At 41.3% G+C, this 26545-nt stretch overlaps 2 long non-coding RNA genes across 5 annotated transcripts; one reads left to right on the top strand and one right to left on the bottom strand.

Moving 5' to 3' along the window:
- Positions 1-1812: 1812 nt before the first annotated feature.
- Positions 1813-12874, bottom strand: LOC123569120 (uncharacterized). 3 transcript variants are annotated; one of them, XR_010581593.1, is made up of 4 exons: positions 12420-12874; positions 11148-11210; positions 8579-8702; positions 1813-2561 (listed from the first exon to the last, which is right to left on the bottom strand). It is a non-coding gene; the product is annotated as an uncharacterized lncRNA (long non-coding RNA). The 3 variants fall into 3 exon arrangements; XR_006692649.2 differs by lacking the exon at positions 11148-11210 and having other exon boundaries at positions 12420-12861; XR_012424774.1 differs by lacking the exons at positions 8579-8702; positions 11148-11210 and having other exon boundaries at positions 1813-2144; positions 2317-2561; positions 12420-12796.
- Positions 12875-13128: 254 nt separating this feature from the next.
- On the top strand, positions 13129-15563 carry LOC141408668 (uncharacterized). 2 transcript variants are annotated; one of them, XR_012424775.1, is made up of 2 exons: positions 13129-14399; positions 14569-15563. It is a non-coding gene; the product is annotated as an uncharacterized lncRNA (long non-coding RNA). The 2 variants fall into 2 exon arrangements; XR_012424776.1 differs by having other exon boundaries at positions 14983-15563.
- The last annotated feature ends 10982 nt before the right edge of the window (positions 15564-26545 follow it).

Here is a 26545-nt window from a genome sequence, read left to right on the forward strand (position 1 = left end):
GCAATTGTGAGTGGGACTTCATTATGATTTGGCTCTCTGCTTATCTATTGTTGGAGTATAGGAATGCTTGTGAATTTTGCACATTGATTTTGTATCCTGAGACTTTGCTGAAGTTGCTTATCATCTTAAGGAATTTTGGGGCTGAGGTGATGGGGTTTTCTACATATAGAATCATGTCGTCTGCGAACAGAGACAGTTTGACTTCCTCTCTTCCTTTATGCTTTATTTCTTTCTTTTGCCTGATTGTCCTGACCAGAACTTCCAATACTATGTTGACTAGGAGTGGTGAGAGAGGGCATCCTTGTCTTGAATCAGTTTTCAAAGGGAATGCTTCCAGCTTTTGCCTATTCAGTATGATGTTGGCTGTGGATTTTTCACAAATAGTTCATATTATTTTGAGATATGTTCCATCAATACCTAGTTTATTGAGAATTTTTAACATGAAGGAATTTTGAATTTTATAGAAGGTCTTTTCTGCATCTATTGAGATAATCATGTGGTTTTTGTCATTGGTTCTGTTTATGTGATGGATTATGTTTATTGATTTGCATATGTTGAACGACCCTAGCATCCCAGGGATAAAGCCAACTAGATCATGGTGGGTAAGCTTTTTGATGTGCTGCTGGATTTGGCTTGCCAGTATTTTATTGAGGATTTTCACATCGATGTTCATCAGGGATATTGGCGTGAAATTTTCTTTTTTTGCTGTGTCTCTGCCAGGTTTTGGTATCAGAATGATGCTGGCCTCATAAAATTAGTTAGGGAGGAGTCCCTCCTTTTCAGTTGTTTAGAATAGTTTCAGAAGGAATGGTACCAGCTCCTCTTTGTACCTCTGGTAGATTTCAGCTGTGAATCCATCTGGTCCTGGGCTTTTTTTGGTTGGTAGGCTATTAATTACTGCCTCAGTTTCAGAACTTGTTATTGGTCCGTTCAGGGATTCGACTTCTTCCTGGTTTAGCCTTGGGAGGAGGTATATGTCCAGGAATTTATCCCTTTCTTCTAGATTTTCTAGTTTATTTGTTTAAAGGTGTTTATGGTATTCTCTGATGGTAGTTTGTATTTCTGTGGGGTCAGTGGTGGCATTCCCTTTATCATTTTTTTTTTTGTGCCCTATTTGATTCTTCTATCTTTTCCTCTTTATTAGTCTAGCTAGCAGTCTATTTTGTTAACTTTTTCAAAAAACCAGCTCCTGGATTCATTGATTTTTTGGAGGGTTTTTTGTGTCTCTGTTTCCTTCAGCTCTGCTCTAGGTTTTTAATTTTAAAGCAGTTGCTCTAAGGATTATAATTGATATTTAATTTCTAATAATCTACTCCAGATTAACACTAATTCTGCTAAAATATAGCAACGTTGTTCCATGATAGGTTCATACCCCACCCTGTGCTATTATTGACATATATGTTAAATCCATATGTGTTATAAACCCCAAAATATAACTATGTTTTGTCAGAAGAAAAGATAAACTAAAATTCAGGTCAACAGCAACATGAAAGAATGGAGGTGGGCAAAAGGATTTCTGTGTATAAATCATAGTGAGGCCTTTTTCAAGTCTTGCAGTAGCATTGAAATATTGAATAGCTTTCAACATTTACAGAAAAAAAGGCTGGCCTTAGGGTAATACTAAAAGCACAAGCCATGCAAGTATAGAATACAAATCACCCTAGGGAGAAAGGAAGGGAAAATGCAGAAAACTTTATCAATCCATCAGTCTAGAAAAGAAAAAAAAATAAAAATATTTTGAGATAAAATAGACAGTATGTGGTAGAAAAAGGTCAAAATGAATCAGTAAATACAACAAAGTTAAATATACTACATTTATTTATTAAAGACAGACATAATCTCTTCCTAACAGACCTAACCAGTAAGCAGCTCTTCTCATTTTTCTGATGAGAAGTCCCACAGGAGAAAGTGGAGCATGTACCCCGACCAAGAGAAGGAGGCAGAAGGAAGGGGCTGACACTTCCCACACAGACCTCTGGCTCTTCCAGTCCATCCTGCTGACTTTCACTGCAGCCCAGGTTTGTGGGCGCTCCCCATAGCGACCTAGAAGTCAGCTTTGTCTTGGGAAACACTCCTGTAGTGCTCTTGTAGAACTCAGTAGAAGCTCTTCGTGGCACATCGCTTGGAAGAAGACCAACAGTCGCCTTCATCGGAAGTTAAAAATACCAATGGTCATTTAAAAACACGTTCTTCACTCAACATAATAGATGCTAGTTTGCAAACACAGCCATTTAAAGACAGACAAGGCAAGATTACTCCTCTACCACTCCAAACAGGGGTAAAAGTATTTTAAAACAAGTTATTTCTGCCAATTACCTGTCTGATTTGTTTGTTCACTTGTTTATATGTTATCTATCGCCCAAGGAGTATTTTTGTGGCTTGCAGAAATGTGAAGAGTATTTTTTTTTTTAAAGAGAGAGAACATCATCACAATGAAGAAAGCCTGGTGCAGTAAATGAAGATGGCGCCCAGGGATGACTTGGGTATATACAACGTTTGCCGTGGGGTCCTGTGCTCTTTGCAGAGGTGAGATTCAGGTTTGACTCTGAACTTCCCAGCAGCTGAAACCAAAGCACACAATGGCATCAATAACAAGAGCTACACAATCATTAAAATAAAAACAGCCCAGCTATCCAGGAGAAACAGATCCTTTCCTGGAACTTCTGTTCTTATCACTACCAGGAGGCCCTTGTGTGATATAAAAGGGACAATACCTTCAAGATCACTCCTGCAATAAAAACAATAGGTGGTTTCAAGGGGCTCATTCTGAGTGTGTCTCTCAAAGGAGTAATCAGGATGTAAAGGTAATTAAGGAATCTCCAGGAATGGCCAGGAGAGTGTAGTCCGGGTACATAACTCCCAGACAACCAGACATTGTTCAAAGACAATATTTTAGGTCATCAAATGGATTGCGAACAGTTCAATGCTCCCTGGCTATTGTTTTCCACAGCAATAACTTTGACAAGAAGTACCTCACTTTGCCTCAGAGACTTGTCTATGAAATGCTGTGCCTACTCCTCACCTAGATCCCGTCCCTGGGTCTTGCAAGCCTTAAATTCAGCTTTTGTGAGCTAGTTCACTTTCTTGCACACTGTATTGGCCCAGGCTCATGCACAGTCTATGAGGCAAACCCCTTGAACCGCATAGTTGTCTTGGAACCGACAGTCTTGCAATGCTTTGATCATACTGTCAACTAAGATATTCGAAGAAATTCAGATACTAAGATATTCAGAGAAGGCTCAGCCTCTGTCTCTTGACAAAGAGATTTGTGCCAGGGTCAAGTCTACTTTCTCTAGTAGGCCCTAAATTGCTTTGTTATCTTCCCAGCAGTGGAAGTGATAAGAGAAAAGCATTCTGATTTGGAACCAGAGCAGATATGTTTGCGGGAGTGGAAAACCACAGCAGTTTTTTCTTCTGCCACCTTCATTAATGTGAACAAAAATGTTTTCACGCCAAATTCAGAACAGAAACCATTTTTTTTTGTTTTCTAATTTTGTTGAATCAGCGTTTTGTAGATCAGTAGTCATTAAGGAAAGTTCAATGTGAGGCCAGACTTGGGCATTTCGTTCCGCCCTGCACACTTGCTATTTTGAAGGGTCTGATCCTGCATCACCTATGGGGCTCTGAGCGGTGGGGTGAGGATGACCAGACACCACCCATTACTAGGGGGATCTGAAGCAAAAGGTTCTCTAGTGGCCAGGCACAACTGAAGCGGAACGTCTTCTTGAAAGGACCCTGATCTTAAAAATCTTGGCTGGAGAAGACTGATCAACAGGTATTAACTTGTCTTTGGGCCTTCCAAGGGTTGAAAGGAGGGTCTTAAAGGGGCCATTGCCTCTTCTACAACAGACAACGGGTTGAATCAAAGAGCATATAATCGGCTACCAGGAAATGCGATGGCTCCCGTCCCACCCCTCACAAGGGGCATGGGAATCACATTGTTGGTTCCACTTGGCCCCCTTAAGGCAGCACTTTCACATGGGGCCCACCCTTCGTGCTCTAGGTGGTCAGGAGCAGGTTGTGCAAAGGGTGTACATGACTTTCCTCAGCTCTCTGCATGGACCCATCACATAGACATTTTTATTGTGGTGGCTTCACAAAACCACCAGATTTGAAGAAAAAACACTTATTGTTTGAGCAAATGAAAATTCTGACACATTAAAAAAATTCATCTGTAGGTGCAAGTCTCACTATGTCGCCCAGGCTGGTCTTGAACTCCTGGGCTCAAGTGATTCCCCAACCTCAGCGTCTCAAACTGCTGGGATTACAGGTGAGAGCCACTAATTGGCCTAATTTCAGTGTTGTTTTGTCTCAGGTAATAGGGAAGCCTGGTGAGGGGGAGAAGGATGGGAAATGGCAAGTTGATAAAGCAGTTAAAAAATAAACAACATTTATCGATTAAGTTTGCCATCTTGTATGGGTGTGGTTCATGGTGCCCCCCAAAAAATCACAAGAGACAGATTGTAAGAATTAGCAAAATGTGACACAAAGATACAAAGTGTCTACATGCTGTTGAAAAAATGGCACCAACAGACTTGCTCAATCTAGCTTGCTGCAAACCTGCAATTTGTAAAAAACACATTATCTCCAAAGTGCAATAAAAAAGGTATGCCTGTATGTAAACTGTTACAACTCTGGCGAATTTGCTTGTTAAAAACTGTACTTTTTAAGCATTCTACACCACTGTAGTTAACAATAATATATAGTTGCAAATAGCTAGAAGGAGAATGTTGACTGATTGAATGATCCCAATGCAAAGAAATAAGTATTTGAGATGATGGGTGAGATAATTAGCCTAATCTGATCACTATACGTTGTATGTATCAAAATATCACTATGTACCCCATAAATATGTATAATTATTATATGTTGATTTTAAAAAGTTTACTTTTGATATGTGACTTTAATTTTCTCAGAAATTCTGACACTTGCTGTTCAACCCACAAGCTGCACTGTTACAAAAAACCTTCTAGTGATTTCTGTTGTGGTTGTTTTGTCTATCCTTCTTCCTACTGCTCTGCATCCCATTCCTTGAGCCTGGCACTTCTCAAGGCTTTTAGAGAGAAGCCTCACCACCTGGCAGCCCATATGGGTTGGATTACATTGCCTGAGTTGAATTAAAAAAATGATAGAACATTCTTAGAGGTTCTGTGTATGTGTGCTTGCCTAGCTGAGGGATGGCTCACCTTTTCCTTCTCAGAATGTAGTAGATACCTAGATCCCTCTAGGATGGAAGATGGGGAGGTAAGGAGAACTACATGAGGCCGCCTGCCCAGCTTGTAGATGGGCCTGCCTTCCAGTGCAGGGTAATGTGTGTGAATGGGCTGTGCAGCTTCCCAGAGCTGGAGTTGCTGAATGAGGAGATGGAGGCTGCAAAACCTACATAAGACAGAACAGAACTACCCACCCCAGGAAGGAGTGGACAGCCTTAGCCCCTGCTTTGAGGGAGGCAGCAACTCCTGTCATTTCAGAGCATTTTTCTTCATTCACCCCTTCCCGTGGGTAGGAAAAAGAGTTACCTAGTAGACTTGATCTCAAGTCAGTAATATGTCATGCTAAACCTAGGGACTTCCAGATTGGGTGGACACTTGTTCCATGCTACTTCCAGCTAATGAGGCCAGTCTGACTTCGGAAATCCATACCCTTTGCTTTTTGTTAACACAAGTGTTTCCTTAACCTGAATCCTCTGCTTATTGGCTGTGATTAGGCTTGCCTTTTAAAAAAAACCTTTATGTTTTGAGCTCATTGAGATTTACATGCAATTATGAGATTCCACCTGCCTTTCACCCAGTTTAACCCAATGGTAAATTCTTGCATAATTATAGAACAATATCACAACCAGAAAATTGATATTGGTACACTTGATCATCTTACTCAGATTTTACCAGTTTTTCATGCACTCATCTGTGTGTGTGTGTGTATGTGTGTACATGTGTGTGTGTATGTGTGTGCATGTGTGTGTTTTATTCCATGCAGTGTTGTCACACGTGTAGGTTCAGGTGATCACCATCACAGTCAAGATATGAAACAGTTCCATCACAACAAGTGTCCCTCTTGTGTTGCTTTTTTTTTTTTTTTTTTTGAGACAGTCTCACTCTGTTGCCCAGGCTGGTCTCGAACTCCTGACCTCAAGTGATCCACCAGCCTTGGCCTCCCAAAGTGCTGGGATTATAGACCTGAGCCACTGTGCCTGGCCTCTTGTTGCTTTTTTGTAACTGTATGTACATCCTCCCTCCACTCAGCCACTGGCAACGACTCATCTTTATCCCATTTCTATAATTTTGTCATTTTAAGAATGTTACATGAATGGAATCACACAGTATATAATCTTTTGTGACTGGCTTTTTTCCACTCAGCATAATTCCCTGGAGAAGTTGTGTGTATCAACAATAGTTCCTTTCTTTTCATTGTTGAGTAGTATACCACATGGAATCGATGTACCAGTTTACCATTCATCCACTGAAGGAAATTGGATTGTTTCCAGTTTGGAGGTACAAATTATGCTGCTACAAGCATTCCTGTAAAGGATTTTGTGTGAATATCTGTATTCATTTCTGTAAGATAAGTGCTCAAGAGTGCAGTTGCTGGATTGTGCAGTAGTTGCATGTTTAGTTTTTCCAGAAACTACCAAACTATTTTCCAGAGTGGCTGTACCATTTTACATTTTCACCAGCAATGTATATGTGATCTAGTTAACTGCATCCTCATCAGCATTTGGTGTTGACTCTGTTTTTTATGTTAGCTGTTCTGTAGTTGTGTAGCAATATTGCACTGTGATTTTCATTTGCATTTCCCCGATGACTAATAATGTTGAATATCTTCTCATGTGTTTATTGACCATCTGTATATCTTCTTCAGTGAAATATCTCTTCATATCTTTTGCTAATTTTTCTAATTAGATGGACATTTTCTTGACTTTTGAAAGTTCTTTATATATTGGATACTAGTCCTCTGTCAGATACATGATTTGCAAATCTTGTCACAGTCTATAGCTTGTCTTTTATCTTATTTTTTCCCAGCATTTTTTTAATTTTAATTTTTATTTTTTGAGATGGAGTCTTGCTTTGTTGCCCAGGCTGGAGTGCAGTGGTGCAATCTTGGCTCACTGCAAACTCAGCCTCCTGGGTTCAAGTGATTCTCCCACCTCAGCCTCCTGAGTATCTGGATTTTCGGGCACCTGCCACTATGCCTAGATAAGTTTTGTATTTTTAGTAGAGACGGGGTTTTGCCATGTTGGCCAGGCTGGTCTCAAACTCCTGACCTCAGGTGATCCTTCTGCCTTAGTCTCCTAAAGTGCTGGGATTACAGGTGTAAGCCACTGTGCCCAGCTCACACTTTTTCTTTTTTTTTTAAATTTTAGATTCAGGGGTACATGTGCAGGGTTGTTACCTGGCCAGATTGTGTTATGCTGAAGTTTAGGGTATGAATGATCCTATCACCCTGGTACTGAGCATAATACCCACTAGTTAGTTTTTCATCCCTTGTCCTGCTTCCTCCCTTCCCTGTCTAGTAATCCCGTTTCTATTATTGTCATCTTTATGACTATGAGTACCCCATGTTTAGCTCCCACTTACAAGTGAGAATATGTGGTATTTGGTTTTCTGTTTCTGCACTAATTTGCTTAGGATAATGGTCCCCAGCTGAATCCATGTTGTTGTAAACGACATGATTGAGTAAGCTCATCCTGCATTCCTATGCAAAGAGTTCAATGGCAATATATTCTACAACAGTAAAGAAAAATGAGCAAAATTATCCCAAGTAAACTAAATAAGGAGGCTTATCATAAACTGGGAAACTGTTGAAACCAAGCTGATATGGAGTTGCTAGCTGATTCCAGTACAGGCTCAGAATTAGAATAATAATCCAGATTATTTACATTACTCATCCCTCTTGTTTCTTCTGAGCAGCAGCCAGAGATCACTGGTTGGTTCACAGGAATAAGCAGAGTTAGTCTAAATTGCAGAAATAAACTTAAAAACAACTAATGAGACTAGAATCTAATAGGTTCTTGAAACAATTTTTTTCTCTCTCTACTTTCCCATTTTTACTAAAGACAAATCATAATAGAACTGATTTGTTTGCAAAAATAAGCTTTAGTCTTATACTTTGCCTGATTATTTGCATAATGTGCAGCAAGAATAATTATTTTTCACATAGGCTTTTTAAGTGGCTTTGATGAAACTCTACTCCGTAAGGAATTTCAGATAAGACTTTTTTTTTAAAGCCAAGACTAGTCATGGGTTCATATCCTCCAATACTTATGAGTTGAGTAAAGTCCTCTCCTCTTGAGGTCCCAAGATAACTTAAGGTTCCTGGGCCTGTTAGAAAGTGAGATTCTTTACTTACCACAGGTAAGAAACCCTGTACAGAGACTATGTAGACAAGGTATGAAGCCAGTTTTCCCAAGGGACTTTTATTGGCTCTGTAAGTCAAGTTTGATTCCTTAAAGGAAAGCACACCCCTTCAGTCAAAGCCTTGGTAAAATAATCAGTGTCTCCAATTGTGTCCTGTTACAAAAGAAAACAGATTCTTATTGCACTTATGCAAAACTATATTGCTGTAAGTTAACAATACTCACAAATAGTTTCCACATTCTGGAGAAATAAGGTAGAGAGGAAAAAGTATGCTTCAAATTTTGTTCACAGGAGTGTACTTTACTCAAATTGTTAAAAGCTGTAAATAGCTCAAACATTTTCTTGACTCTGAAAAACAAAACAAAGGATCAGCAACATTTTAAGCAAAAGTCAAAAATATTACTTCAGTCTTCTATTAGTTCAGTCCATGCAGTTAACTCCTGTCCTGGTTGATATTAATGAACATTCCACTCTCCATGATAGTCCTGAAGGTTTTTCTTCTATTCTAATGCCATAGTCTCCAAAGTTATCAGAAACCATTTTGCAGGAGCACCTGTCAAAGTCCTATAGCTGACTATAAACTCACCTAAAGAGAACCAAAACAAGATAATTGTCTGTGTATGATGAAAAGTTTTAGGGCAGCCACAGTCAAAGACACAGTTGACAAGGAAATTTGTTACCTCTATGGCACACAATAATTTAACGTAACAATTATAATTATTACTGATAATATACATTAAGTCATATCAGAATTATAGGAGTTTCCCATAATTTTGGAACACATACCAATAACATATTTACACAAATACAGCCCAAAGAAAGCCAAATGCCATTTCATATTTGACAAGGCTTTCTATATAATTTTAATACCAAATAAGCCAAATATGTGATTTTTGGCCTTTAGGAGACCTAATATCTAAAAGGTTAATTAGGTCAGAAAAAAGACATAATTTATAATTTGATTTTGGAAATTTTGTCAAATATCAAAGGTTTAAAACTCTTGATATTACAAAATAGAATTCCAGGTCACCATAAGTTATTCATTTAACCAAAATGATAACTCAAATATTTTAAAAAGGCAAAAACTCATGCTCACTGAGAGAGGAGAGAATGAGCTTTCTAAACAGGACCAAGTAAAGACAGCGTGAGCCAACTGAATTTGTCTCTTTTCTTTCTCTTATTGTTCCTACAGTTAATTTAAAAGGCAAGCACAAATATTTGATTTTTTAAAATATTACGTGAAAATCTTTTTCAAGAGAAAATGCAAAATTTCACCTTTACATTAATGTACTATTAATGTTAAACCCAGTTCTTCATAAAGTCTTATAGACCAATCTATCCAATTTTAATCAGTTTGACCATCAGATAAGATTCTCACAAACATTTTAAAACCCTTTACAATGTTTGTGAAAGAGCAGATTAGTGCTTTAAAAAAAACCTGTTGTGCTTTTATCCCAACGTCCAATGTACAGAAAAACTGAATAATACTTCTTTAACTTTAGCCAATGTTCACACACAGAACATTGTGTTCTTTTACAAGATTAACTTTTCACAAACCTTCCACAACTTGCTGAAGCCTTTAGCTATATCCTATGTAACTTAAAACAATTCTTTAACCCTTTAACCTAGGCTAAAAAAATCCATATTCCCATAAGTTCTTATAATCTTTCACCAGGAACACATTTTGCTTTCCTTACACACCTTGCATGTAAAAACTGTTTCTTCAGTAGTCTCAATTACCTGTCACAATGTTAACTCTTAGCAACTTTTACTTTTGGTGACAACCTTGGTAAGTAAGGGATTTTAATTATGTACTAGATGTGGAGCCTAGGACACCAGACAGAAGTGCAGGTAAGGCCTGACTCTTTCCAGCATAGCTAGGGGGCATGGCTAACTCCACACGTCCCCAGGCCTTATCTAGAATCTAATGGCTCCAAAGTAGATAAGATGAATAATTTTCAAAAGTCAAAGAAGCAATTTATGACCTTAAATTACCAATAATTCTTAAAACTGTCTTTATTTCCCAAAGCTTACTAAAGTCATGTGAAGACATTACAGTTTTTATTTTTCTGACAAAATATTTGATTTCAGTGCTTATTACTTTTAAGCTAATTAATCAGAGTTCTTTCCTATATAAACATCACACACACATGTGAATATAGACAGAAGAAGATCCAGTACTTGTAAGATTTTTCATTTGCCAGTTTTTATGTTTCTCTTTAAAGCATGCAGTTTCTAGGGCCTACTATGCAGGCACAGCTGGAAGGCAAAACAGATCCCCCAAAATTCAGGGTCCCATTTTTATACCTGATCCTAGATCCCAAAAAGGGTGAATCAGCTCATCTCCTATGGGAGTGTTATCTCTCAGTGCAGGGTGGGGACATTCCTTACTTTCCAGGTGGCCAGGAGCATGTGTCTTTAATCCAAACATGCAAAGAACCACGTATTCCCCCACTGCCATTAGCTATCCCCAAAAGTGTATTTCCTACCTAGTTATTACACACCAAAGTTCTCTCATAATGTGAAGCAATTTCTGAAATCCTCAAAAGTCAAAACCATCAGATAACGCAATGCAAAACAGAACACAGCCTTAGATTTTGAGAGGGATCTATCTGCTTTCCATTCCTAGGGTTCCATGAGAAAAACAGAGTTTTCCCCCAAAATGAGGTCTAGGGAGCTTCCTCTGTTTTTCCTAAGGAGAGCCAGGCTGTTACAGCTTGAATATCAACTTTTAATTAAGTTGACTTTTAACGATAGCATTCTAAAAAAAAATTATTTTAAATCTCTTGTTACCTGGCTTTATCCAAGCCAAATGGCCAATATTTCTGGGTTTTGAACTTCACCAAAGGTAACCTCCTAGGTCCTCAGAAAAGGAAAATTCCAGACAGTTTGTGGACAGGAAGAGAATTAACAAATGGTAAAGGTCACACAGACATCAAATCAGAAAGAACTCATCCCCTAAGCCAGGAATTGAACCCTGGATTCAGGCTGCCATTGTGAAAAAACAAGGCCTTAGTCACTAAGCTACAGCACTGGGCAGTTTCCATTGCTCTTCCTAGAAGGAGTCTAGAGCTTGAAAAGGCTTTTAACTGCTCAAGATAATTTTTAGGGCTACCTATTGACATGAACTCCATGTTTGTTGTCTGCCGGATGATGGAGACCAAGAGAAAATATCACTATGTGGTTACAAGGTCAAGCTCCCAAGGACATGAAACAAGACGAGAGGGAAACTTCATCCAGCTTTTTTTGTTTTGGGGACCTGCAGCAAAGTTTGTTACTGAGGTCCTAACCCCATGTTCTATCCTAAGGTACTCCTCTTTATGACAGAGCGATACAGAAAGACAAATTTATAGCACACAGTACACCAGGTTCACTACAGTCACCACTCCACTCAGCACCCAAAATGGAACTGGCAAGGCTCAAACTTGCTTCTGGATGGACCCTGTCAGCTTTCATCCAACCCCTGACCAAGAGTTTCAACATGAGGTCTCTGGGCAAGATGATCGCCCTGAATAGCAGAAAAGATAGGAAAGGGGAAGAAGAGAAAGGAAGAAAAGCATTGCCTGTAGCAGGGTGGGGAGGCAAAGAGCTCAGGGAGGCCAGAGAAAGACCCATTGCAGTGACACTGAATCAAAAGTTTAGGTGGCCACTTGTCAGTTGTGAAGGGCTCTTTCCCGGCAGCTCCGTCAGCTCTCAAGTTTCCCCTTTTGGGGAGGAAAAGGCTCTTACGTCTCATGATCCTGTACAGGTCTAATCCTGTTATGCACAGCAAAGAGTGCAAGGCAAATGAATCCAAAGAGAATTGTGGTTAACATCCTGTAATGGCAAATCCATTTTCAGCCAAGGGAGATTTTACTGACAGGGGCCTCTAACCCCCTAAATCTTAGGAAGAACTCTAACCTTCCTAAGTTGGGCCTCAAACCCAAGTCCGGTCAAGCATTTTTACCTTTTATTAAGAGGGTCCTTTAACCCACACTGTCTTAGGACCGAGACGCTAACTCCTCTAAGTTGGGCCTCTAACCCAATCCCATCCTTTACCCGGATAAAATGTACCCGAATACTTACCCAAAGTTGGCCCATTGGTGCTGCAGTCTATTTCCTTAGGGTCAGGGGTCTCTTCAGTATTGTCTCTTCATGGTCACCAGGAAGATGTTACCAGAAAGGGGTCCCAATCCAGACCCTAAGAGAAGGTTCTTGAATCTCACACAAGAAAGAGTTTGAGGTGAATCTGTGAAGTGAAAGTGAGTTTATTAAGAAAATTAAGGAATAAAGAATGGCAGAATGGCTACACCATAGGCAGAGCGGCAGCATGGGCTGTTCCACTGTTAATACTTATGGTTATTTCTTGACTATATGTTAAACAGGGGTGGATTATTCACGAGTTTTCCAGGAAAGGGGTGGGCAATTCCTGGAACTGAGGGTTCCTCCCCCTTTTAGATCATATAGGGTAACTTCCTGACATTGCCATGGCACTTGTAAACTGTCATGGTGCTGGTGGGAGTGTCTTTTAGCATGCTAATGCATTATAATTAGCATATAATGAGCAGTGAGGACGGCCAGAGGTCACTTTCATCACCATCTTGGTTTTGGTGGGTTTAGGCCGGCTTCTTTACCTCATGCTATTTTATCAGCAAGGCCTTTGTGACCTATATATTGTGCCAACCTTCTATCTCATCCTGTGACGTAGAATACCTAACCTCCTGGAAATCAGCCCAGTAGGTCTCAGCCTTATTTTACCTAGTTCCTATTCAAGATGGAGTTGCTCTGGTTCAAACATCCCTGACAGAAAGACTACAGTAGGAAAGGGAATGGAAAAAATTGATCTGCATACTTGTCACTAGGTGAAGTAACAATGTTGGGCTGTCGTGTGATTCTGCAGAGTGAGGGTAGTGAGGAGTAAAACAGTGTTCAGATGGGTGTTTGGGGAAGTTGTAGGCAGCTGGTGGTTAGATTTTTGGGAAGACGTGGTCTCCCTTCACAGACTACACCAGTACCAGCCCCTCTTGTAGGGCACCCTAACTTCTCCAGGACATGACCAAACTTGGCATTTCATAGAAGAGAAATACCAGGCCTGCCTCAAGTGCTCTCCTTACTGCATTTGCCCCTCTTCAACTTCCCTGTAAAGCTGGAATGTAACTACTTAAGTACTCAAGAGGCCTTGCACAAGAAACACAAAAGCTTTGCATTCCAGCTCTTGGTTCTCTGCCACATGACTGTCTCTAAGAATTTCGATGTTATTTTTGGAATGGAAAAACCAGACACAGTATGGCTTCTTTGAAAAGACAAGGTGATTGCTCTCCAGCTTGTTTTCAGAAAACAAGTACTCTAATGCTTCTGTTCAACAGGCATTTAAAATTCAAGAAGAATGAGGGCATGAGGAAAGAACTGTTTGGACACAGTTAATTCTCTGTATGTGCCTTATTAGTGGTTGTAGTGGAATTTGGAGCAGAATATAATCAAACACATTAGCACTTATGCAGAAGGAGCAAACAGTGAGATGGGCAATATGGCCCACTTTGAGATCATTTGTTTAAAACAACAACAACACTAAAAGAGCCACCTGGCTACTTCCTTAGTTCTGGAATTTTCCCCAGGTGGGCTATTCACGTGACAGAGTGGAGGAAGGGAGTATCTAGCTGGTGTTGGTTTATTTTCTGGCTTCTTTATAGATCATATTAGTGCTGCCTGTAACATATATTAAGCCATGTGCTTCTTTTACAGCTTTTTAACATGATCTTCACATGTACTTTTCGGACTGAATGGTGCCCCATCCTCACCAAAATATAGGTTCACATCCGAATCCCTAAAACCTGTGAATGTAACCTTATTTGGAAGAGGATCTTTGCAGAGGTAATTAAGTTAAGAATCTTGAGATAAGATCATCCTGGATTATCTGGGTGGACCATAAATCCAACAGGTATCCTTACAAGAGACAGAAGAGAAGACAGGCACATGGAGGAGAAGGTCATGTGGAGGTAAAGGCAGAGATTGGAGTGGTACAGCTGCAAGCCAAGGAACACCTAACGCCACCAGAAGGTGGAAGAGGTGAGAATGGGTTCTCCCTATAGCCTTGGGAGGGAGCATGGCCTCGCCAACACCTTGATTTCATACTTCTGGCCTATAGAACTGTGAGAGAATACGTTTCTGTTCTCGTAAGCCACAAAGTTTGTAGTAATTTATTATAGAGACCTGACCCAGGCCTCACATTTTACAGATGTGGACTCTGAGATCCTGAGAGGAAAACTGCTCTACTTCAGGCCACATAGGCAGTTAGCAGCAGGGACAAGAAGAGATGTCAGCTCTTCTGATTCTGCCTCCACCAGACTCCTTTTGCACACAGTGAGCCACTCCACAGACCTGTGTTCACTTTTCCACACCAGATCATTTCTGCAGGAGCTAACTGCCTCCGTTACACTGTATTCTTTCAGTTTTAAGTGACAGACATCCATCAACATAGGTCCAACAATAAAGGAGTCACTGGCTCACGTAACTGGAAAGGCTGAAGGTGGGTTTGACATCAGGTGCTGAATCGAGGCCCCAAGCAATGCCACCAGGGCTTCCCTGCCGTCCCTCAGCTCTTCCTCTGTCAGCCTCAAATCTCTGTGTTTTCCCTCATCCTCTCTGATAGTGGATGTGCTTTCTCCATCGCTGAGGGAAAAGGCTGCTGACAGCTCCAAGTTCACGTCTTTCCTGCACCTTGACTCCAAGGCCAAGAGAGAGCTTCCTGTCACATCCACAGAAAAGCCCCAGGGAAGAGCTTCAAGTGGCCTAGTTTGGGGCACATGTCTAGTCCTTTGGTGGAATGCCAAGGGGCAGGGTCTGTGGGGTGGAAGCTGCCGACTGCTCCCCCAAATCCATGTTCTCCTCTTATTCCAGGGCACTCAGCCACAGTTCTTTCCCAGCCTCCTGTAGCGAGGTGTGATGACAACTCCACTGTCATCAATGGAGTGTGAGCAGATGTGATGTGCCCCACTTCTAGGTCTGGCCCCTCAAAATCTATGTGCTCCTCCATGTTCCTTTTCCCTTCTGGTTGGCTGGAAGGGAGAGGACCCCAGGGCAACCTTGGAAACTTCATATTGAATATGCCAATGATCCCACCAGTTGGCAGTGACCAATCTGAATGACTGCATGGAAGAAGGCCACCCTGCTCACCTATTCATCAGCCTTCTACTGTTACGTGAAGAAAAAATAAACTTCTACTGAATCTGAGCAATTGTAATGGAGGAGTTTATGTTTTCACAGTTAATCTACATTGGCAAACACAATTTGTTACCAAGAGAAGGTGCGAGGGGCAAAACCTTTTTGACTACCCAAAACCTTACCAGCCATGTCAAATATACTAGTCAGGTAGCATGGTTATGCCCTGGTAACCACCGACCACAGCTCTCAGTGGCTTAAACAACAGAGGGTTATCTCTTACTTGTGCAAGCTGTTTATCCTGGGTTGTCTGGGAAGGACTTTGCCTTAATCTCATTCTCACTCAGGGACCCAGACTGAGAGAGGCTCCATCTTCAAGTTTCCGTGATTACCAAGGCAAGATGAAGGTGGTGGTGATTCATTCCCTGTTTTTTAAAGCATCAGCTCCAAAGTGATGTTTAACTGGCCAGATCAAGTCACATAACCATTTCCAATGTCAAGAGGGTGGAGATGTGTGGTTTTACAATGTCCCCAGAAGGAGTATGTTTGGTAAAAGGAAAGACTGAGTATCGCTTGCCTTTGGGTAGAGGAAGTGGGAGAAAGGGAAAGAGGGGTCTCGATCTCCTGACCTCGTGATCCACCTGCCTCGGCCTCCCAAAGTGCTGGGATTACAGACGTGAGCCACCGTGTCCGGCCTGAAATGGATTTTTCTTTTTCTCCTGCATGGTTAGGCTGCAAATTTTCCAAACTGTTATGCTCTGCTTCCCTTTTAAATATAAATTCTAAGGAGATCGAGACCATCCTGGCTAACATGGTGAAACCCCATCTCTACAAAAAATTAGCCAGGCATGGTGATGGGAGCCTGTAGTCCCAGCTACTTGGGAGGCTGAGGCAGGAGAACGGCATGAACCCAGGAGGCGGAGCTTGCAGTGAGCCAAGATTGTGCCAGTGCACTCCAGCCTGGGTAACAGAGCGAGACTCCATCTCAAAAAAATAAAAATAAAAATAAAAAATATATATAGATAGATGGATGTAAATCTATATCTATATCTATATAAGTTCTAGTTTCAGGTCATTTCTTTGTTTATGCAAATAAGCACAGGCTTTTAGAAGCAGCCAGGCAACATCTTAAATACTTTGTTGCTTAGAAATTTCTTCTACCAGATACCCCAAATCATCTCTCTCAACTTCAAAGTTCCACAGATTTCTACAGCAGGAGCACAACGCCACCAGTCTCTTTGCTAAAGCATAGCAAGTGTGACCTTTATTCCAACTCACAATAAGTTCGTCAACTCCATCTGAGACCACCTCAGCCTGGATTTTACTGTCTATGTCACTATCAGCACGTTGGTCATAACCATTCAACAAAGTCTCTAGGAAGTTCCAAACTTTCGCTTATCTTCCTGTCTTCTTCTAATCCCTCTGAACTGTTCTAATGTCTGCCCATCTACCCAGTTCCAAAGTCACTTCCACATGTTCAGGTATCTTTATTGCAATGTCCTACTTCTCTGGTACCAATTTTCTGTATTACTCTGTTCTTACATTGCTATAAGGAACTGCCTGAGACTGGGTAATTTATAAAGAAAAGAGGTTTAATTGACTCACAGTTCTACAGACTGTACAGGAGGCATGACTGGGCAGGCCTCAGGAAGCTCACAATCCTGTTGGAAAGGGGAAGGGGAAGCAAGCCCATCTTCACGTGGTGGCAGGAGAGAGAGAGAAAGAGAGTAGGGGAAGAAGTGCTGTGCACTTTTAAACAACCAGATCTCGTGAGAACTCACCAGACTGTCACAAGAACAGGAAGGAGGAAATCCACCTCCTTGATCCAATCACCTCCCACCAGGCCCCTCCTCCAATACTGAAGATCATAACTCAACATGAGATTTTCCTGGGGACACAAAGCCAAACCATATCAAGTGGGATTACTTAAATCTGGAAATAAAGGCTGAATCTGGAAATAAAGGGTATGAGACCTGGAGCTATAGACATCCAGGCATTGACACCACGGAACTGTCGATGTTGGCTTCTTTGGTGTCTGTGATAGGGTTCAAAACTTAAAAAAAGAAATGTGATTTGGGTAGACAACTAGCTGGACTCCATTTATCCAAATACTTGAGTCACTGCTTACTCATGAAATCTACAAATCCCCACTCAAGAGATCACTTGATTGGTTTTGCACTTGTGTGGCTTTTTTTTTTTTTTTTTTTTTCTTTTGAGACAGCCTGTTGCCCAGACTGGAGTGCAGTGGTGTGTTCATAGTTCACTGCAGCCTCAAACTCCTGGGCTTAATGGATCCTCCTGCCTCAGCCTCCTAAATAGCTAGTACTACTGGCACAAGCCACCATGCCCATCTAATTTAAGAATTTCTCTTTTGTAGAGATGAAGTCTCTCTGCGTTGCTCAGGCTAGTCTCAAAGTTATGGTCCCAAAGGATCCTCCTGCCTCTGTGGCTTTTATGTAAAATAAAAGTCACATACAACTTTGAAATTGTTAGAAACCTAAGATATTTAAACATGCTTTTTATTTAACTTTAAATATATTTGAATTTGATGGATTCTTCTATTCATTCACGTTTTGGATATTTGGTGTTATCCTACTTTTTTTCCCCAGGCATAAGTCATATATTTAAAGTCAAATATTTGTCATTGCTTAGCTAAAAAGCCTACAAAAATATTTAAAGTGGTGATTACAGACATTCTAAACTTCTAAATTTAATGAAAACTGTTTTATATGCTCTTGAAGATGTTGAGATCAATAATAACATTAAGAAATTATGTCATCTGTTTTTTCAAGATATTTTTTAAAAAATCAAGAATACATTTTGAACAGCTTTATTGAGATATAATTCACATACTATACAACTGACCCGTTTAAAGTCTACCAGTCAATGATTTTTGTATATTCACAGATACTCGCAACCATCACCAGAGTCAATTTTAGAACATTTTAATCACCTAAGAAACCCTATACCCTTTACCTATATCCTGTTCACCCCAGTCCTAAGTAACCAGTAGTATGCTTTCTGTCTCTATAAAATTCACTTTTTCTGGACGTTCCATATAAATGGAATCATATAATATGTGGTCTTTTCATGACTGGCTTTTTTCGTTTAGAGGAATGGATGTTAAATTCGATTTAAAAACCTTTCTAGAAAATATGAACAGAGATGTCCCACTTTTTGATTTGAACTTCTCTCACAGATTTGTCCAATTTGAGTTCACAATGATGAGGTCGTTGTGTTGGTACGAACCAACCTCTTATGGCCCACAAGGGAGATGCTAACAGGCCTTCTCAGGTCAGGTGCCTGCCTCAGATCCAATCTCTAGACAGAGAGGCAAAGGCAATCAGGAATATGGTAGCCCTGATCAGGGCATGGTTGGGGCACAGCAAAGAGTAATCCCTGGAAAGGGACAAACAGACAGAATTGAAGATGTCTTCTTTAATTAAGCCATCCAAGGGCCCTCTGCCATGCTTTCCTGAATCATGATGAAATTACAAGCAAGATATTGCTGTGATATATGGGGACAGGGACTGAATTAAAAGTCAGAAAGCCTAGGTTTTTACTCTGGTTTTGCAGTTTGACTTTAAGAAAGTCACTTTGTCACACCTTTAATCCCAGCAACTTGGGAGGCCGGGGTGGGTGGATCACTTGATCCCAGGAGTTGGGGACCAGCCTGGATGACATGGCAAAACCTCACCTCTACAAAAAAAAAGCAAAAATTAGCCTGGCCTGGTGGCATACACGTGCCTTTAGCCCCACCTACTTGGGAGGCTGAGGTGGGAGGATTGCTTGAGCCCTAGGAAGTCGAGGATGCAGTGAGCCGTGATCATGCCACTGCACTCCAGCCTGGATGACAGAGCGAGACCCTGTCTTAAAAAAGAAAAAAGTTGCTTTGTATCTCTGAGCCTCAAATTCTTCACCTTTACGTGGGTAAAAATTAGCTGCCTACCGTGATTGTTGCTGGTGTTAGAAGAGATAATGTGCCTGAAGTCACATAAGACATTAACATTAGAAGACATAAGTGTCCAGTAACTATCTTCTGTCTCCCTCTGATTCTTTAATGCCCTGCATGGTTTCTCCACAGGCCACTGCTTTCTGGAGCCATTTCAGATTTAATTCTTGGTTACGTGCACTCAGCATTTCTACCTTCCACTTTGTGCTGCCACTGGGGTCTCTGTTTTCAAGGTCTATGCTTAATGGCCTTATATTAAAATTCAATTCCTCAGGGTCTTCAGAGGTTTTCCCCAGACTGCATCCACCTGCCACTTCCAAGAAGCTGAAAACCATGCACCACTCCCCGCCCCGCCCCCACCCCTACCTTAAGCCTTCACTCACCCTCCCCAGCCCAGCAAACAAGGTTTCATCGGTAGTTACATTGGCCCCCTCAGAGGTCTTCCATAGTCAAGCTTATCCTTAGTCACATCCTAAGCTGCAAAGCCCTGAGTTGAGGAGGGGACATGGTCCCTGCTCTCTAGGGTTAGAGTTCCGAGGCGGGCAGGTAACACAGCCTCTGTGAATGGGACACCTGATATTCCAGTGGCAGGTAGCCTGACACCAGGGCTTTGGGGCCCTGAGTTCCCTTTCAGCTTCACTTACACACACGCACACAGACACACACACACACACATTAACATTTTTCTTTGTATTTATGGCGATGAGTCATAATCAGGATATTCCCATTCAAAGAAGACCAAGGAATCATTGAATGACGTCAAGAAGAGAGCAAAGATCTATGTATTCCTGGCATTTAGAAGTGTATGTTGGAGCTGGAGAGACCTTGGATATAATCCAGGATAAACCCCTCCTTACTCTACCCCCACCACACCTCCATTGATGGAAAAAACTGAAGTCTGAACAGGTGATGTGACTAGTCTAAGATCTCCAAATAAGAAAAAGGGCAAAGACTATCCATTCATTTATTCATTCAGTAAAAGTTTATTGATTCCTATTTATCAGGCACAACCCTTTAAGATGAGAATATCAGGTTATCAGCAGAAGGTCCCTGCCCTCATGGAGCTACATTTGTCATACTATCACGAGATCGGGATAAACAATGTAATGTCAGATAGTGATACATACTAGGAAGAAAGCCAGAATAAAGGGATAGGGAGGAAAGAAGGAGGAGAAGTGACAAATTTGACAAGGAGGTCAGAAAATGTTTCTCTATGAAGTAAATGGACTGAGGTGGTGAGACATATCTGGGGGAAGAGCACTCCAGATAGAGAAAACAGCCGATGCAAAGGCCCTAGTGCAGCAACGGAACCAATCTGACCAAGAGGTCTCGATTCTTCGTGCAGAGCTCGTTCAGCAAACCACATGCTCTCTAAGTCATCACTGTGGCCCGAAGGGCTTCATGCCACATGCAGTGTCTAGGTTTGACAGTGACCGTGAGAGCCCAGAAGGCACCATGCTGCCCAGATTGGAATAAAGCTGTGTCCCCTACATATATGACATTGACTCAGAACCTCAGCATAGTGAAATAGAAACAGCTCTGACTTGGAGATCCAGACACCTGAGGCCCTGGTCTCTGGGGTGCCTTGTGGGGATATCAAGGAAGACTTCTTGAGCAAAATGAGCTCAATCTGTAACCTAGGGATGAGTAGGAGTGCCCTGGGGAAATGTGTGTATAGGTATTGGGGACCGAGGGGTTAGGCACAGAGCTATGTTCTTAACAGATGGAACAGTAAGTTTAAATGCCCCAAAGAAAAAAAGCACCTGACACAAAAGACTGATCTATGTCAGGATGCCAATTTATTAAGTGAGAACAAGATGAAAGGCTTTCTAATGCACAGAACTCACATCTGCTATCAAGGGCAGCCCATTTCTTGGGTCAGAGTGGCTGGGAGGGTGATTTCGTATCAGAAAATCACTTGGAAAGTGTATTAGTCTATTCTTGCATTGCTATAAAGAACTACCTGAGACTGGGTAATTTATAAAGAAAAGAGGTTGAATTGGCCCGTGGTTCTGCAGACTCTACAGGAAGCATGGATGTGGAGGCATCAGGAAACTTTCAATCATGGCAGAAGGTGAAGGAGAAGCAGTTGGTCTTACACGGCTGGAGCAGGAGAAAGGGAAAGGGGAGGTGCTACATAATTGTAAACGACTAGATCTCATGAGAACACACTAATTACCATGAGAAGGGCAAGGGGGAAGACTGCCCCATGATCAAATCATCTCCCACCAGGTCCCTCCTCCGACATTGGGGATCACAATTTGCCATGAGATTTGGGTGAGGACACAAGTCCAAACCATACCAGAGAGAAATCTTGTTTTTCTGCTCTCCCAGGGACTGTTGAGAAAAGCAGATAGAAACTGTGGGTGCAAGAAACACAAAGGTGAATAAATTTCCCTCTGTTCCTTTCTCTTCTTTTCTGGCCTAATTAAAACAAAGCCCTATTTGATAGAGCTGTTGCATTAGAAATAATGTACACAAAGCCTGAATACAGTAGGCAATCAAAATCAGTAGCGAGGATTAGCAGGAGGCCCAGGCTGTTCCTACATCCTCAGCTTCACTTCCTTCAGTTCTCTTTTCCTTTCCTAGGAATAACCACAGCTGGGCCAGTTAACAGCAGTTATGCCCTCTCCTCTTAGGGGGCATCCCACCTCTCTCTCCCTGGGTGACTTTGTGACCTTCTGCAGGATAATGACCAAGATATTTTAAATTCAGCAAATTTGTACATTTCCCACAGTTAGAGTTTGTCAATCTTAAAAAAGCCTACTATATAGGGACATCCACAGCTCAGTCTACTTGTGCTGTGCAGAGCCCAAGCCAAGTCCCTCTTACGGTCTTTCCTCCAGCTTGACTGGCAGGATATCTTTGGGGGCCTGAGGTCTTCTCTTTCATGAGTAGTTGCCAGGAACAAGAACACACACAGACACACACACACACACACACACACACACACACACACACTGCACATATGGAGGTACTAGAAACCCCTATCTGGAAGAGGAGTATTGGTCTCTGAGACATGGCTTTAGAGGACTGTGCATCTCAAACCTTAGGGGAGATGTTACTAATATATCTGTATAGACCTCACCCCACTGCAGATCTTATACATCAGGGTATCTGCAACTGGAGGCTTAGACTTTGTATACAGTTTCTGAAGCTTCCCCGGTGAGTCTGACAAGCACCTTAGACAAAGAGCTCCTTCGTCAGGGAATGGGTGGCTCTGTTCACATTATTACAAGACAACTTCTGTCATTAACACACAGCTGTCTCCTAAACATCTGTTTCAGGGGGTCTGTGCTTCACATTGGATTAACTAAAAGGCCTGTTCAACAGATTTCTCCAGAACAAAGAAACAGCCTCCATTCGTGAATTACAGCTTTGACTTCTACAGAAACTTGAAACTGCAGGAAGCTCTGATATAAGGTTACCCATAGATACACACACACTCACATACTTGTAGGACACACTTTATTTTATATATATATGTATGTGTGTGTATATATACGTGTGTGTGTATATATATGTATAGCTTATCTATTCTAGAAATTGATCAGCCATGAATAATTTTTAAAGCAGCTGGCTTGAATTATCTTTTGTGGGATTTGCATGGTAAGAAGTTTTCAGTATTTAATTTGAACAATGAGAAAAATATGGCTACAGCTCGTCTATTTGACAAATAAGTCTGTCTTGGGGCCAGAGGCATTAGGAATTCTTAACAATCAGTCTGCAACATTATTTCAGAAAAATCTGGTGCCTGATTTGCCCAACTCTGCTCGGGGTTTCTTTCTTTCTTTCTTTTATTCTTCCCGTCTCTCTTAATTAAAAAAAACCTCACACAGCCCTTTCCCTGCAAAGTGAAATGTTATAATTGCTCTTAACACTCATCGATTTCCTCAGGGAAAATCCTAGGACCATGGAACCTGAGGCCTTAAAGTTTAGAATAGTGAGCTTTGGGTTTTGTTGGGGAATTTTGAGTCTATAAATTTATTCCACCCCCAAATTTACCTGCTATTCTTAGTCCTTGTTCTCTTGCTGGCCGTCTGAGAAATCATGGCGATGAGGATGACTGAATTTCAAAATCGCAGGCCTGGGGGTATCCAAATGATTGCACAGCCCAACCTCAGGCGGATGATACTCACAAACCCGTTTCTTAGAGATGAAGCTATTGAGGCCAAGAAGCTCCTGACTGGGTCAGAGGCACACAGTGGAGGGGCTAGAACCCAGCAGCTGGTTTCTCCTACGGTACCCTTCCCATTAGAATTCAGTAGTCTAACTCCTTCTGTGCATAAAGATCACCTGGGCAGTGGAGCTCTGCTGGGGGCCAGCAAAGCCCTTCCACCAACATATTTGCATGTATGTTTGCTTTCAAGTCAAATTCCCTACCTTCCTCTCCCATATAAGCATTCCCATATAAAAATTCTGGAGTCTAAATAGTACTATCTACTAATGTTTCTTTGCATTTGTTAAAATGAAGGTTCCAGGCCTTCAGTCCACAGTATCTGATCCCACAGGTGTGGGGGGAAGTGAATGAACTTGACATTCCCCTTTCCCGCCCTGGCATGATCCTGTGGTCTTTGGAGCACACCTCAAGAAGCTGCTCCAGTGAGCGTATTAACTGAGACTTCTAGAGTCCACTATGCCTTAATTCAGAGAAGCACTTCCTTTTTCTGTAAAATATAAGACCTGGAGGATCTTGCCAGGGAATAGGTTTTGAGGAAAGAGTTTCTTCAACAGCTCTCACTCCAATGTGGAACAGCCTCCTTTAATTAACTGACAGATGGAGTCTTCTGAGAAGTGTGGAATGAACTGAGGAGTTTATTTAAAGGGTCCTTGGGAGACTGAGGTGGGCGGATCACGAGGTCAGGAGTTCGAGACCAGCATGACCAACATGGTGAAACCCTGTTGCTACTAAAAATACAGAAATTAACAGAGTGTGGTGGTGTGCACCTGTAATCCCAGCTATTCAGGAGGCTGAGGCAGGAGAATTGCTTGAGCCTGGGAGGCGGAGGTTGCAGTGAGCCGAGATCATGTCACTGCACTCCAGCCTGGGCAACAGAGTGAGACTGTCTCAAAAAAGAAAAAAAAAAAAGATGTCCAAGAAACCTGGGCAAAGAAACTGAACTCCTCAGTGGAGGAGACTCCTAGTGCAAGGAGTGGAAAATGAGGGACAGGGAGGGGAAGCATTAGTGGAAGGTGTATGGAACCTGCTTGGAGTTCAGCTTTGATCTTGAGGAAAACTGGCATACGGGTTCCACCAAACAACACACTTCAGCGATTGTTTCCTTGAATTTTGGCCTACATTAATGAAGAATCTGGGGCAAATTTTTCACAGGTTCTTCCTCACTTTATTCATTTTTAAATTTTTTGATAATAACTTTATTGAGATATCATTCACATACCCTACATACAATTCACCCATTAACGTGTACAATTCACTGGTTTTTAGTACATTCAGAGTTGTACAATCATCAGTACAATCAATTGTAGAACATTTTCTTTCTTTTTTTTTTTTTTTTTTGAGACGGAGTCTCGCTCTGTCACCCAGGCTGGAGTGCAGTGGCCGGATCTCAGCTCACTGCAAGCTCCGCCTCCCGGGTTTATGCCATTCTCCTGCCTCAGCCTCCCGAGTAGCTGGGACTACAGGTGCCCGCCACCACGCCCGGCTAATTTTTTGTATTTTTTTAGTGGAGACGGGGTTTCACCATGTTAGCCCATGTTGGGATGGTCTGGATCTCCTGACCTCGTGATCCGCCCGTCTCGGCCTCCCAAAGTGCTGGGATTACAGGCTTGAGCCACCACGCCCGGCCTAATTTTAGAACATTTTCACCACCTTAAAAAGAACCCACATATCCTTTAGCCATCATCCCCCCACAATCTCCCCATTTCCTCAGCCCTAAGCAGCCGGTAAGCTACTTTCTGTCTCTACAAATTTCTCTATTCTAGACAATTTAGATAAATGGAATCATATAATATGTGGTCATTTGTGACTGGCTTTTTTCACTTAGCATAATGTCTAAAAATTTTTTAATTATTGTGGATACATAATAATTATACATATTATGGGGTACATATGATATTTTGAAACTTAGTATAATGTTTTCAAGGTTTCTACATGTAGCATAGATGAACACCTCATTCCTTGTTTACTGACAAATATACTCCACTGGCTGCATATTCCATGTTTTGTTAATCCACTCGTCCAGTTGATTGACACTTGGGTTGCTTCCACTTTTTGGTTGTTGTGAATAATGCTGCTATTTGTGCACTGGTTTTTGTGTGAATATGTTCATTTCTTTTGGGTATATACCTAGGAGTGGAATTAGTGGGTCAAATAACAATAAACACTATACTTGACTTCTTGAGAAATTGACAGACTGTTTTCAAAAGTCATCACTTTTTAAAAAAATTTATTAAGACAAATGGAAATCAATGGCTCTGAATTATCCTATAAGAGCTTAGTTACATACAGCTTGCTCAGATCTAACTAAAGACTTAATGTAAGCAGGGTTTGGGAGATGCAAAGAATCAAGCTTGGTTTACAAAAATACCAAGCCCAAATACTTGAGAATTTTTACTGGCATAATTTTAAAGGTTGGGGTAGTGTTATATGGATTTGCGTTTATAACCAGAAAAAGAAACTCAGTTATAAATGTGGCCAATAACAACAACAACAACAACGACAAATGACTGTATGACAACCCTTAATTAGTAGCTTTGGAAAAGTTTTAAGTCACCTTATAAGATGAGTAAAGCCTTTAAGACGATAAAATCATCTATGGATTTCAATTACTTCTGCTATCATCTGTTTCTGCATGGGGAAAAAGGCTTTAAAAATTTTAAGAATAAAGTATTTGGAAATACGTTACAGTATTTAAGTATAAAATATACACAGAGACGCACACAAATCATAACTGTAACTCCATGAATTTTCACAAAATGAACCTTACTCATGTAATTAGCACCCACATCAAGAAAGAAATAGTCACTAGCACCCCTTGAGACCCTCTTTCCAGTCATAATCATGTCCCTCCCCAAGGACCAGAGGATATCCTGACTTCTAACAGCAACATTCTTAGACACAAATAATACATTTTTAATTGTA

Source organism: Macaca fascicularis, chromosome 15, assembly GCF_037993035.2.
Source record: "Macaca fascicularis isolate 582-1 chromosome 15, T2T-MFA8v1.1".
Lineage (NCBI taxonomy): Eukaryota > Metazoa > Chordata > Mammalia > Primates > Cercopithecidae > Macaca > Macaca fascicularis.